We start from the raw sequence: 13,582 nt of genomic DNA, 5'->3' as shown, positions 1-13,582 counted from the left end.
GCTGTTCTCCACCTCCCAGCCTGCCCTCCCTCCTTCCCTCCCCCCTTCCCCCCCACAACCCCCAGGGCAGGGTTTGTGCCTCTCCCACCTTCACAAAGCCCAGCATGGCCCACACAAAGCCAGGAGGGTTTTGAAATCAAGGTCAGTAATTTGTGTACATCCCCTCCTGCCACCAAATTGTACCAGCAAAGGCCAAACCATCGCTGAGGGCAGCACGAGGCTGAGCCCTGGAGCTCTGGGAGCTCTCACTCAGCTCTTCCCAGGGGTGCAGGATGACTCTGCTCCCTCTCTTCTTATTTCTATCACAAGCAGTGGTGAGGCAAGAGCCACCTCTGCCTACATGAGCAGCCAGAGGACCCTCAGCATCGAGTCCCAGCACCACAAACGACAGCAAACCCGTTCCAGGACAGAATCCACCACTCTCCCAACCAGCTGCTTTTGATCCAACTTTACTTCTGGCTCAGCTGTCACAGGGGGGTCGGGCAGAGTCTCCCCCACGAGTGTGGGGTTTGTGATTCTGCTGTCACTGCTCTGTGACACTGCAGGGGCTGGGGGGGTCCTGCTGTGCTCCTGCAGCCTCTGCTCTGGGGGAGCTGGTTGTTCAGGCTGGGCATGGGGGAAGGGGTTGTACAAAACATCCTGGGATTTCCACAGCCCTGAGCTCCCAGGCTCCTCACTCCAGCTCAGGGACTGATTTGACCTTCATGGAAACTGATTTTATACCGATATCATCAGGAGCACAGTTTGGTTTCACAGGATGAAATTCCAATTTGCTGCTGGGATGCAATGGCTCCAGCTCTTCTCCTGGTATTCCATGGCCCAGAAGTGCCAGGAGCACCTGATACATATTGGGAATCTTCTTTTTTTGTCTGCCAGCTAGAAAATTCTGGTAACAGGAGACCAATTAAGATGTTTTATATCATTGTGCTTCTGTGTTGAGAGCAGATACAGGAGGGATTCGCTGATATTTTCCAATCCCTGCACTGCAAGATTCCCAGCAAATGGATTCCCTGGAGAAATCAGTGGGAAGAAATCTTGTGGCCTTCATGGGAGGACCTTGAGGGCTTTTACTGTCGGGACCTGCACTGGATGGGTTTGATGTTCCTGGGAAGGGAGGCTGTTGCTTCAGGGGGTGCTGATACCTTTGCCTTTACATCTGCAAATGCACAACAAAAGGAGAAAAGAGGGGGATTTGGGATTAGCCAAGGGGAAAGGGAAAGGATTTGAAGGGACAAGGCTGGGATGTGAACAGGGAAGGTGCTCCAAAAACCATGAATAGCCGTAGGTGTGAGGAGTCAGGCCGGGTTTGTGACATGGAGAGCCCACCTTGCTGCAAGGAGGGGATAAAAAGCCACAACTTCCAAGCTGTGACCCCACCAGTGCCTCTGGATCATCCACATTTCCCAGCCAGCCCATTCCTCTGCTGAGCCACGTGCTCCTGGCACCCTGTGCTGGGCCAGCTCTCCCTGGGGCACCACAGAGCTCCTGGCTGGGGAATGCTGTGGGATAGAGGGATGTGCAGCCCCCCCATTGCACTGGCACAGCTCCTGCAGCCACAGATCTGAGGGGCTGCTGTGCCCAACCCGCACAGGGCCAGACCCTCTGCTCGTGCCAGCCTGGCATCCCCCCTGACTGCAATTAAACACCCAGCAATTAGCTGCAGTGAGGAGCTGAACCTCTTTGCTCACAGGAGGAGTTTGCTTTCCCTCACTGATACACCCAAGTGCCTGCCCTGAGCTTCCCAGCTGGAGCCTCTGCTAAATCCTGACTCCCACTGCAGGGTGATCAACAAACACCCTGTTTTGTCTTCATATGCACTTAATTAAGGCATTAGTGAAGGGAAACACTCCCTTTCCCTTCCCCATTAAAAATCTAGCTGCTATTTTAGGGAACAGGTGATATTCTGGAGACTTTGTAGGAATCCCTGCGCACACAGTTTGCTTTCCTTCCCCTCCCCACAGCACATGGGAGCAGCAGGAAGGGAATGGCTCAGCCCTACATCTTCCCTGGAGTCTCCAGTGACAGCTCCTGGCAGAGGCAGGAGATCCCAGGCATGAGATGACCACTGTGGCAGCTGCCTGGGAATGTGCCCCTGCCTGGGAATGTGCCCCTGCCTGGGAATGTGCCCCTGCCTGGGAATGTGCCCCTGCCTGGGAATGTGCCCCTGCCTGGGTGCAGCTCTGGGTATGTTTGCACAGGAGCAACCAGGAGTGACTCAGCCAAACCAGTATAACTGGTATTTGCAGGGCAGATCTCTCCTGTGCTCAGATTCCTCTGTCTGCTGTTCAAAACTGAGTTTACTTTGACAGTGAGGTTTAACACCTGAGCAAGGTGATGTAGGAGCAGCTCTGGGTGAACCTTCTTTGCCTTGACTGGGGTGGGTGAGGAGCCAGGATGGCCCTTGCTGTACCCTCTGTGCCAAATTGGGACCAGCTGCTCTGGGGGTTTTGCATGAGTGATCTACAAAGTGTGGTTTAAACGAGCCAGGAAGGGGCTGGGGAAGACTGGGAAGCAAGGCCAGGGATCTCTTGCTGCCTGTGGGGGTGTGGAGGTGTATTTTGGTATTTAGCAGGGTGCATGAAACGACAAAGACTGTCCCAGGGACACATAGCCCTGGGGGAGCAGGTGCCATCCTCTTGCCCCTCTGGTCCCCCTTCCCCCCCCGAGTGTGTTTGTCCCCCTTCCAAAGGCTGTTATTTGCTCATCCCCTCTGCCAAGGGGCCGGGGTGGAACCAGGACGTTTAACAACAAAACCCAGCCAGGAAAGACAAAGCAGGGAAGGAAAGAAACTTTTATAACTTCCACCTGTTCCTCCTCAGCTCAAGCACCGGGCTCCGAGGAAGACTCTGGTCACCGGAGCACACGGAGGGAGGGGACAGGGAGGTGTGGGGGTGCCCTGGGGGCCCCGGGGAGCCCTGGCCCCTCCATCCCGAGTGTGTGTGGATGTCCCTGTCCCCCCGGGGTCCGGACTCACTCTGCCTGTGCCGGGCAGGGCGGTGGCTCCCGGTGCTCCCGGCTCCACAGGGTCCTCATCTTCCTGGCCACATAGCGGCAGGCTGGGGGGAAAGGGGAGACCCCTGCTCACTGCAGGAACCTGAAACAACCCCAAAACGCCCTCCCCAGCGAGCCCAGAGCGGGACCTCTCGCTGAGCTGGAGGTCCACATAGAAGGGGATCGTGGCGGGGCTTGCGGGACCCGCGGCAGGTCATGGCCAGAAGCAGCAGAGGGAATGGAGGGACTGGGTTTAACAGGCTAAAAGGGAGTTGTTAGTGTGCCTGGAGCCCTGGCTGTGTTTCCGGCTACTCCAGCCTTTCTCCCCCCACGAGCCAAAGCCATAAAACACGCGGAGTGTTCACCCTGCGGGAACCCCTCTGAGCTCCCCCGCCTCAAACCAGAGCTTTCCTTACCGTCGATAATTACTCAAACCATTTTTGTCGCGGGCTCAGCAAATCCGTCCTTCCCGGCCGGCCTGGCTCTGCCTCCCGCTCCTCTCGCAGCAGCTCTGCAGTGTTGACTCACCCAGCCCGGCTCCCTCCTTCCCTCCCTCCCTCCTTCCCACGGGGATGCTGCTCCCGGACCGCCCGGTCACGCGCGGGGCGGTGGCTCAGCCCGGCGCTGCCCCCGGGATCCCTGCCCAGGAATGCGATCCCTGCTCCTCCCGGAAAGGAGAAAGTGCTCTGAGTGTTGGCTCCGGGGTTTGAGCCGGCCGTGGGGGAGAGGAAAGGGAAAGGAAAGGGAAAAGTGGCCTGGCCGTGGCTGGAGGAGCTGCTGGTGGTGCCTTGTGGCTGCTGGAGGATCTGGGTTTGAGACGTGGGGGCTCATCAGCCAAGCTGGGTGGGATCACTGCGGTGGGCACTGTGCTTGTGCAAGGCAGGGGAGAAGAGTGGGATGTTTCTTCTCCTTTTCTGCTGTCGTCTGGGTGCTGCAGGGACATGGATATCTTAGAATCACAGGATGGGTTGGGTTGGAAGGGACCTTAAAGACCATCTAGTTCCGAAGCTGTGCTGTGGGCAAGGATACCCCACACAATCCTTCCATTCCCCATCCAGAACTTTGCACCTTTTTACACCCTGTCCCAATGACTGAGGGGGGAGGAAAGGGTGACATCCCCAGCAGAAAAGATGCAGGCAGAGGCTTTGCTTTCTCCAGGATCCTTTGGGATCCCACCTTCAGAGCACTGATGGATTTTAGTCCTCAGTGCAACCAGTTACTGAAGCAATGCAGGTTTTGTACATTTTCCAGACCTTGCTGCTGTTTGTGCTTGTCTGTGCTCCTTAATCTCAGCCAGGTGAGCTCTGAAAGCTTCTGCTTTGCCCTTTGACCAGGGCAATGTGTTTCCCATCTCCAAACCAAGCACTTGCTGATCCAGGCAGGTCAGACTTTGTTTTCCATGGCCTTGCCTTGGGATTGTGTGAGGTTGGTCAGAGATGTGGCTGATGGAGGGCAGGAATTGCCTCTGCCAGGGCTGCACAGCCCAGGCTGCTGCAGCACAGTCTGTGAGATCAGTGTGTGAGAGAGAGGAGCTGATGTCTCACCACCCACTCTGTCTTGGTCCTCCGTGGTGGAAGGTCTGAGTAAGCTCTGATGGGCTGAAAACTGTAAAATACAGCATAGAAACCTTCAGCTCAGCTGGTGGCCTGTGGTGCTGCTCTGTGGTGCCAGTGACAGGCAAAAGCTTGAGTGGCCATGAAGAGCAGCCTCTGCCCTAAACCATGGAGGACTCCCTGTCACGCCATCAGATCACAGAAGGGCTCAAGTAGAAGGGACCACAGAGGGTCATCTGGTGCCACCTCCCTGCTCCAGCAGGGCCATCCCAGAGCACATGGCACAGGATTGTGTCCAGATGGTTCTGGGATATCTCCAGTGAGGGAGACTCCACCTCATCTCTGGTCTCTGTTCAGTCACTGCCCAGCAAAGAGGTTCTTCCTCATGTCCAGGTGGAACTTCCTGGGCATCAGTTCCTGCCCATTCCTCCTGTGCCATTGCTGGGCCCCCCCGAGCAGAGCCTGGTCCATCCCCTGCCCCCTCCTGCAGATCCTGCCAGATATTGAGGAGGTCCCTTCTCAGTGTCTTTTCTTGAGGCTGAACAGCCCCAGCTCCCCCAGCCTTTCCTGGTCAGGGAGATGCTCCATCCCTTCAGCATCTTTGTAGCCTCTGTTGGGCCCACTCCAGGAGCTCTACATCTCTGTTGAGGAGCCCAGAACTGGACACAGCACTCCAGATGTGGCCTCCATTGAAGCCTGCAGGAGCTTGTGATGCAAGATCTGTAGGTGTTAAAAAAAATAATCAAGAGAAAACCCCCAATCCCTGAGGAACACCCTCCAGACCTCCCTCCTGAACTTCTCAACCTTCAACCCCCTCTGGAACAGGAAGGAACAATCCTTCCCATTCTCAGATGAGCTCCCAAGGATGAGGGGAATGACTGTACCTCGTGCTGAAGCACAGAGTGAAGGTGGCTGGAGGAGTGAACTGCTCTTCTGAGGCTTTGCTGCTGGCAATTTGGCTCCCCCCGACTCCACACATGGCCCTTGGGTGTTCTCCTCTGCCAAATGTCGCTGTGGAGCTGCTGCCTTGGGTGTGCAGGCACATCCCTCTAGATGGTGCTAAGATAAAGAGAAAAGATGGGTGGTGAGAGGCCGGGGAGGAGGGATGTCCTCCTGGGCGTGGGCTCCGCTCATCTGGCCCTGCCAGAGGTCTCCTGGGTGAGGAGAACACCTCCCTCTCCTCTTGCTCCCGGCGAGGCTCCCGTGCCCTCCTCCAGGCGCTCTCCTGTGGTGCTCATCGTGTCCATTGGCAGCAAACACATCCCAGGCCCTTCTCCCACTTCTTGTTTCCCTTGCTCATGTTCAACACTCCACAAATTCATCATGATTTTAATCAGTGCATCTTCTCCCACCCGTGCACGGGATCAGACAAGTTGTATTTTCAATGGCAAAAATCCATCTTGGCTGGTTTTTTCCACTTCGACCCGTTTTACTGAGCAGCACAGCTAAGACTCATCAGCTGAGTCCTCTTCTATCTCATGCACCATTAACCAGAATCTTAACCAAATTCAAGCATGGATAATGTTTGATTTATTGATGTGGGCAATCAAAAGAGAATTCAGCCTGGCTGCCAGAGAACAGCAAGGATTAGTGTGAAGGGAAGTCATTTAGGTCCACAGCTGAACAGATTTTACTGTGGAGTCCCAGATGGGCAGTAAATGAACTGTTGAAAGAGAGATGTTGTTAGAAGAGACTTTTAAAAAAGAATAGCCACGTTCAGGTCTGTTTATTTTTTTTCCCACTAAGTGTAAATAGGGTGAAGAACAACTCTGTGAACCTCACTAGCACTGATGAGGTGAGCTGAGCTCCTCTCCCCGTGCCTTCTGCAGAGGGAGAGGATGTTCCTACACACTGAAGGTACCAGGGCACAACCAGGCAGCTCCTTGGCATGAACAGGCTTAGCTTGATTGGGACTGAGGAATCTTCAGCTCCCACCCAGGAATGTGACCACAGAGCAGCCTCACAGGGGGGTTTTGGTGCTGGTCCTGTGCACTCAGCTCTGACAGCTGCCCCTCTGTCACCACCTCCCTCAGTCACTGAGAGAGCCTGTTACATGTTTTAGTTGCTCCCCAATCTAGATCTGTTGGCCTGAGTGTTGTATGTGGTTTCTACTGATACAGGAGGACTGCTTTTGCCAAGTTTTCTTTCCAAGAATGGCTCAGCTCCATTTGTGATGAGCCCATAAACTGGATTAAGGGCTCAGAGACAGATTTTCTAGTATTTGAAACCCATAATCTGGGCTGGGCTTTCAGCACAGCTCAGTGCCCTTGTAAGCAGCAAATTATGGTCGTTAAGTGCTCAGCACTTTGTGGTTTGTAGCAGGCTGCTCGAGGCCATGGTTTCTGTGGAGCAGCACCCAGAGCTCCGGGATCTTGGGAAAAGCAGGGCAGTGTTCCCAGTGCTGATGTGAGAACTGAGCCTTTCTGACGATGAGACTCCCCAGCCTCTTGATTTTCCTTTCCAAGAAGCGCAAAGAGCTCTAAAGAATTAGTCATCAAGTCAGTCCATGCTCTGCAGACAACCTGCCACCCATTCAGGCTCTGATATTGCCCATGACAGAACATCACCTGAAGCTCAGGAGGGACCCCATCTCCAGCCAGCAGGCTGATGCCATTTCAGAGCATCTCTGCTGTGGCCACCTCTGAGACCTGTGGGGAGTCTGCAGAGAGCCCTCAGTTAAACCAGGGCTGTTCCAGGGAGTGGTGTGGCCACAGCTCAGTCAGACTCACAGACAGGTTTGGGTTGGAAGGGACCTTAAAGATCATCTCATTCCACCCCTGCCATGGGCAGGGACACCTCCCACCAGCCCAGGTTGCTCCAAGCCCCATCCAACCTGGCCTTGGACACTTCCAGGGATGGGGCAACCACAGCTTCTCTGGGCAACCTGTGCCAGGGCCTCCCCACCCTCCCAGGGAAGAATTCCCTCCCAATATCCCATCTAACCCTGCCCTCTTTCAGTTAGAAACAATCTCCCTCTCATCCTGTCACTCCATGCCCTTGTCCAAAGTCTCTCTCCAGCTCTCCCAGAGCCCCTTAAGGGAAATGCCCCCAATTTGCCCAAGGGTGTTGTGGATTTTCCCTCCCAGCCCTTCTCCCAGTGCTTCAGCTCAGCTCCATGGTGGCACCTTCCTTTGAATACCAGTTTGCTCAGGAGGACATACTGGGGGAGATGGGTTTGGGGAGATGGGGGTGAGGATCTGGTCCAGTTCAGAAGAAAGGACAGGTGACATTTATCATCCAGGGGACTGCAAACCAGCTCAGGGGCAGCTCAGAGGGCTCTGTAAACACGGTGCTGCTGCTGTTGACTTCTGTGCTGAAAATAACCATGGATGAACTGATACCCTGTGCTGGAAAACCTCACTGGCATCAGGAGGAGTCAAGGAATAAGCAAAGCATCAACAAGTCCACACAGGGCTTCCTGCAGAGCTCTTGGGATGGAGGGGTCTCAGAATCACAGAACCTGCTGAGCTGGAAGGGACCCACAGGGATCGAGTCCAGCTCTGCCCTGCACAGGACCACCCCCAACACTCACACCACGTCCCAGTGCCCAGGAGGCTCTTGAAATGGTGATTGTGGATGACAGAAACACGGAAAAGGATTTTTTTTGGAGCTGAAAAATGGCATCGTGTTTTTCTCCAGACGCTTCGTCCTTGGCACGGCCGGTGGGGAATTTCGGTTGATTCAAACATTCCTCAGGTGGTTGTGGCTCTTGGTGACCTCTTTGCTGTGGCACTGGTGCTCATTTCTGCTGCTGGGCCCGTGCCACCAGCCCAGCCCAGCTCTTCCTCTCCCACCTGGATCCAGTGGTGGCAAACAGAACATTCCTGAGTAATTGGTCCTGATGTTCACAAGGCTGAGGAGAGGTGAAGGTGGCTGCAATGCAAAACCAGCCCCAAATCCTCTGCCTGTGCCTTTGGCAAGGTGACAGCCCTGCTGAAAGGAAACAGAGACACCAGCCCAACTCAGAAATAAATAACCATGACACAGAAAGTGCCCAGCCCAGGGAGGGCTCCAGGAGGATGGGGGGGCTCGTAAGAGCCCCAGGGCGAGCCAGCAGATTGGTTTGTGCCCCGTGGAGCTCAGGCAGGTGTTGGCAGCGATGCCAGCCTGGCTTGGCACATCCCCAGACCTTCTGAGCCGAGACTGGCAAGGTGGGAGATCCCTCAGGGCACTTTCCACTGCCTGCTGGTTGCTCATCATTGCCGTGGCACGGGAGCCATGGCCTGGCCCGCTCTCTCTGTGCTTGTCATTCTTGGCAGGGCACTTCTGCAATTACTGGCACCCTCTGGAGGAGCAGCAGTTTGGGATGATCTGCCCCCAAAGCACAGGATAAAGATCCTGGTCCCCTGCAGCTTCTCTGGAGGCACATAAATGAGTGACTGAGGAACTCAGAGCTTCAAGGACTTGTGTTTTTGATGCCATGTAGGGCAGCCCGAAGGCCCCAGACAAAGCAGGCACACGTGGAGAACTCAGAGCCCCGAGGAATTTGGATATTTTGGCCTCTTCCTTATCCCCATGGCCAGATACCCGTCAGGAAGGCTGCTGGGTGACCCAGTTTGCTCTTGAGAAATGCTTTTTGCTTGTCTCTTGCCTCCTCAGAGGGCTCATGGACAGACTGTTCAGCCTTTTGTTGTTCCTGCTCATCCCCTGGCCCTTCTGCCTTTCTGGGTGACCTGCTTGTCTCTCCCCTTCCTCTGTCTGTCTGCAAGGAGATTCTGGGGGGGCTCTTACCACTTCAGAGTCTTTCCCTCATCAAATACAGAGTATTTGATATATTTAATATAGTACATTTAATATCAAATGCAGAGTATTTGATATTAAAAAAATGTGGAGCTTTTTAAAATACATATATGTAGGTATTGATACCTTTGAACCTTTCAATTATTTGATACCTTTTGGATTTTTAGCTTGTTGAAGATTTTAGAAGTAGCTGTGTAGTAAAGGTAGATTTTAATATAGTTGTATTATTTGTCACATTTAAGTCTGTATATATGTATACAGACTTCATTTTTATATATTCCTGCCTCATTGCTGGGCAGCTGGAGAGACTTAAGCGTGTTTTTTTCCTCTGAAGACTGAAACAGGAAGAGTATCTAATAGTGCACCTTTCCCTGTGGCTCTCAGTGTTTCCTTTTCTTAGTGTCAATTAATTCAGAAAACCCTTTTTTTGGTGTCTCTCTTAACCCTTTCCATCCACATCTCAGTTTATCAGCATTAGAGTTTATCACCAAACCCTTGTGTCTCCCTCTGATGGTATTTACCCTTATATTCTCATTTCTAGGTGTTGCATTGCTGACTCTGATTTTCTGAAAGGCTTCTTTTGCAACTACTCTGGTTTTTCATGACACTCTCTATTTTTCTGAATGGGGAGGGTTTGCTCTTTTGCTTTTATTTTCTTTTATGAGCTGCCCACTCTTCTGCTTCTCTCTACTTTCTTTCTGGTTTCAGGTCCTCAGTCAGTTCACTCTATGAACAAAAACTAAAACTGACTGTTCACATGATCTGAGACAATTCAGAAGCCTGAATGTGCCTCCTCTCTAAAAGCTGTTGTTGTGTTTTTCACACCAGTGCAACCACCCCAGTACAAACCAGTCCCCAGGTGGATTTAGTGGGATGTGGGAGAGCGAGGGAGCTGTTTGTCCATCCCTGGGAGCTGTTTGTCCATCCCTGGGAGCTGTTTGTCCATCCCTGGGAGCTGTTTGTCCATCCCTGGCTGGGCTGGCACTGCCTGGAGCACGACACAGTGGGATGCAGCTGCTCTTCCTCCCTCCCTGCAGCATCCAGGTTCAGACTGAAAGAGGGGAAATTCAGGTTGGATATATGGAAAAAATCCCGCCTTGTGAGGGTGGGGAGGCCCTGGCACAGATTTCCCAGAGTTGTGGCTGCCCCTGCATCCCTGGAAGTGTCCAAGGCCAGGTTGGACTAACCTGGGATACAGGAAAGTGTCTCTGCCCATGGCAGGGGGGAAGAACAAGATGATTTTTAAGGACCCTTCCAGCCCAAATCACTCTATGATTTGATGATTTCAGGTTTACCTTTCCCCAAGAATGAGAGCTCCTGACTTCAAGGGATGAACTATTTTTAGCTGAAGCCCAAAGTAGAATCAGGATCCTTAAATATTGAAGCAAAAAGTATTTCTCCTTGGATATTTCCACCGTGTTTGCAGTGGGTCTCGTGCAGGGCAGTTTTTTGTTAGAATGGAATCATATCCTCAGTGAAATGCTACAGGGTGGCCAAACCAACAAATATTCTGACTTTTGGGGGTTTTTGTGAGCCCAGACTAATGTCTAATGATGAACCACACACTGCAAAGCTTCCAGTAATGAAGGAGAGCCCACAGTTTGGAAAGGGAAGTGCCTTGACTGGCAGCACCCTGTCTTGTCACGTGGTTGGACCACAAATGTCTTAATTTTTCAGACTGAAATGAAGATAAAGCTGCATCCAGAGCCACCAGTGAGAGCAGGAAGGAATGGTTTCCCTCTTCCTCTGAGCAGGGTTTTTTCTTCCCTGGGTTTTTTGCCACCCATGGCCATGCTCTCTGGTGCTTGGGGCCCAGGTGAGACAGGAGATGAGGATCCTCTGGGCTGCAAATAGGAAATCCCAGGATGTTCTTGCCAAGGCAAGAAATTCCCTCTGGGCTGGGCTTTCCTGTTCAATGAGGCAGTTATTATTGACATGAAATGGTATTGAATTCCTCCTTCTCCCATGAATGGAACCATTGTTGGAGGTATTTGGGACGGGGTTGGTCAGGGACTGGGGAAAGTTTGGGTGGTGGAAAGGGATGAGCTGTGCCTGGCACAGGGAGCCACAGGGACATCAGTGCCAAAGCATTTATTAGGAGCAGGATGGCCCATGTTTGTGCTTGGCTGTTGGCTCAGTTGCTGCTTTTAGTCCAGGAAAAAAAAGGCCTCTCTCTTCCTATTAACAAGGAACATTGCCCTGTGTACCTGGGCAGAGCACCAGGATTGATGCATCAGCTCCAGGGTGTGTTTTGCTTAAAGCTCTTTCTCGTGGTGGGGGAACACTAGAAAGCCTCAAAAATAATTTCTTGGAGGAGAAAATAACTCACTAAAATTCATCCCCATGGGGAATTTTCCTCTAGGAGAAGCTGAGGTGAAAAATTGAGGGCGAAGTCAAAGACCACAGAGGTTTTTGGTGGTTTCCGAGCAGATTTTTGTCCAGTGCCTTGAAAGGGGATGGAGGAAAAGCTTGGTCCTTAGCCAGGGTACTGACTTACACCCCTGTTAGTGACAGAAATAAATGTGATTGACTTTGAGGGAACTACATCAGCTTGCAAACACTGCTGCCGTGGTCTGTCAGCAAATTAAATCAGAAGGGTTGCTGCAAACTTAGGCAGGGCTGAGGTTTTTAGGGCAGGCCAGGGATTTAGCTGTTAATATTAATGGAACATTCAAAGAGAAATTTCTCTGGGCTGCTTTACAAATCAGCCCAGGGTGGCTGCAGGCCAGGCTGGTGGCTGCACACACCTGAGGGGACTTTACTCCTGGTGGTTTTGAGTCTCTGGCATCAGCTGCCCTGGGTTTAATATGGTTAGCCTGGATTTACAGCATTGTAAGTGGGGCTGAAATCAAGTTTTCTGTGCTTATTAGAGGGTGAAATTGAAGTCTTTGCAGCCAAAGCTTCTGCAATACCGAAATCCCAGAGAGGGGCTTGAGAACCACTGAACAGATTTCCGGTGGGACTCGAGTTGTGGGTTGTGAAGCTTTGAAAATCCCAAACAAAGGCCTGGCCAAGCCCTCCGAGGCAAACTGCTTTCATCAGCCTCAGCACAGGCAGGTTAAGTTGATTAAACCACTTTCTAAATTAGTTTGGCTCAATCAGCACCCCACTGAGCAGGGAGATGTGGCACCAGGACGGTGCACAGGGGGTGGAATGGGATGATCTTTAAGGTGCCTTCCAACCCAAACCATCCTGTGGCTCTTTGAGCAGGGCAGTGGGGCAGAAGCTGCTCCCATCCTGCTGCATGACCAGTATGTGGCACCCCAGAGGGCCCAGGAGCCCCCTGAGCCCCACAGTTCCCATCCCAGAGCTGAAGCCAGGGGGCTGACTGCAGGAAAGCTGCTCCCCATCAGAGGTTCTGCCCGACTGGGAGGGGGAAATGATGCAAATTCCCCACAAAGGTCACAACGCGGAGGTTTTGCAGAGATTTCAGGTAGATCCCAGATAAGCAGCAGTGATGTGGACTCCCCATCCCTGGAAGTGTCCAAGGCCAGGTTGGACATGGCTTGGAGCAACCTGGGCTGGTGGAAGGTGTCCCTGCCCATGGGGACAGGCAGGGGATGGGATGAGATGAGCTTTAAGATCCTTCTCAACCCAAAGCATTCTGTAATTCTATGATGCTGACTGTGACCGTGGAGATGGAACCTGCTCCCCCTGCTCTGGGCAGTCACTCAGCCCTGTGGAGGTGCTTCTGGTGGAGGTGATGGTGGGTCTGGCCAAAGGGATGGTCAAAATGCCTCGAGTTGTTCGGCCCAGCTGAAGTTCTGTGGTGTGAGCTCGACCACAGCTCCAGAGAAAACAGGAAAAGCTGGGCTGAGCAAGAGTCATGCTCTGTTTACCTGAGCCAGGGATTAAGTGAGATCTCAAGACTTGCATCCTGTCACGAGTGCAGGGAACACAAAGCTGCTGCTGCTGTGGATCAGGGACAGCAGCTTTGAGTCAGAGCTGCTGCTTGGGCCAGCCCACTCTGCTGTCCCTGTGCATGGCAGGAACAGCCCCTTTGGAGGCAGCAGCAGCTGGGGGTGTCTGTCCTACCTCTGCAGCAACTTCTGGGCTGGGCTGATGGAGCCAGGAGCTTCTGCCTGATCCTGAGATCTGTCCCCGTGTCCCTGAGTTGGTGGGCAAAATGGATTAATTAATGAGAAATCAAGAGGAGATTCCCACACCGGATTCTGTCTCTGTGTCCAGAAAAACAGTCTAAAACTCACCACCGGTGTTAATTGTGCAAGGTGAGTGAAAATGCTGAAATGTGTGTTGTGAGATGAGTCTGTGCTGTCCTGCTGGAGGCTGGGCTGCCC

General features: G+C 52.8%; 1 long non-coding RNA gene across 1 annotated transcript; it reads right to left on the bottom strand.

Moving 5' to 3' along the window:
* Positions 1–433: 433 nt before the first annotated feature.
* Positions 434–3,597, bottom strand: LOC135425148 (uncharacterized). Its single transcript, XR_010435488.1, has 3 exons — positions 3,408–3,597; positions 2,806–3,056; positions 434–1,156 (listed from the first exon to the last, which is right to left on the bottom strand). It is a non-coding gene; the product is annotated as an uncharacterized LOC135425148 (long non-coding RNA).
* Between the last annotated feature and the right edge of the window lie 9,985 nt (positions 3,598–13,582).

Source organism: Pseudopipra pipra, chromosome 20 (assembly GCF_036250125.1).
Source record: "Pseudopipra pipra isolate bDixPip1 chromosome 20, bDixPip1.hap1, whole genome shotgun sequence".
Taxonomy (NCBI): Eukaryota; Metazoa; Chordata; class Aves; order Passeriformes; family Pipridae; genus Pseudopipra; species Pseudopipra pipra.
This window is presented reverse-complemented; position numbering and strand designations above follow the sequence as displayed.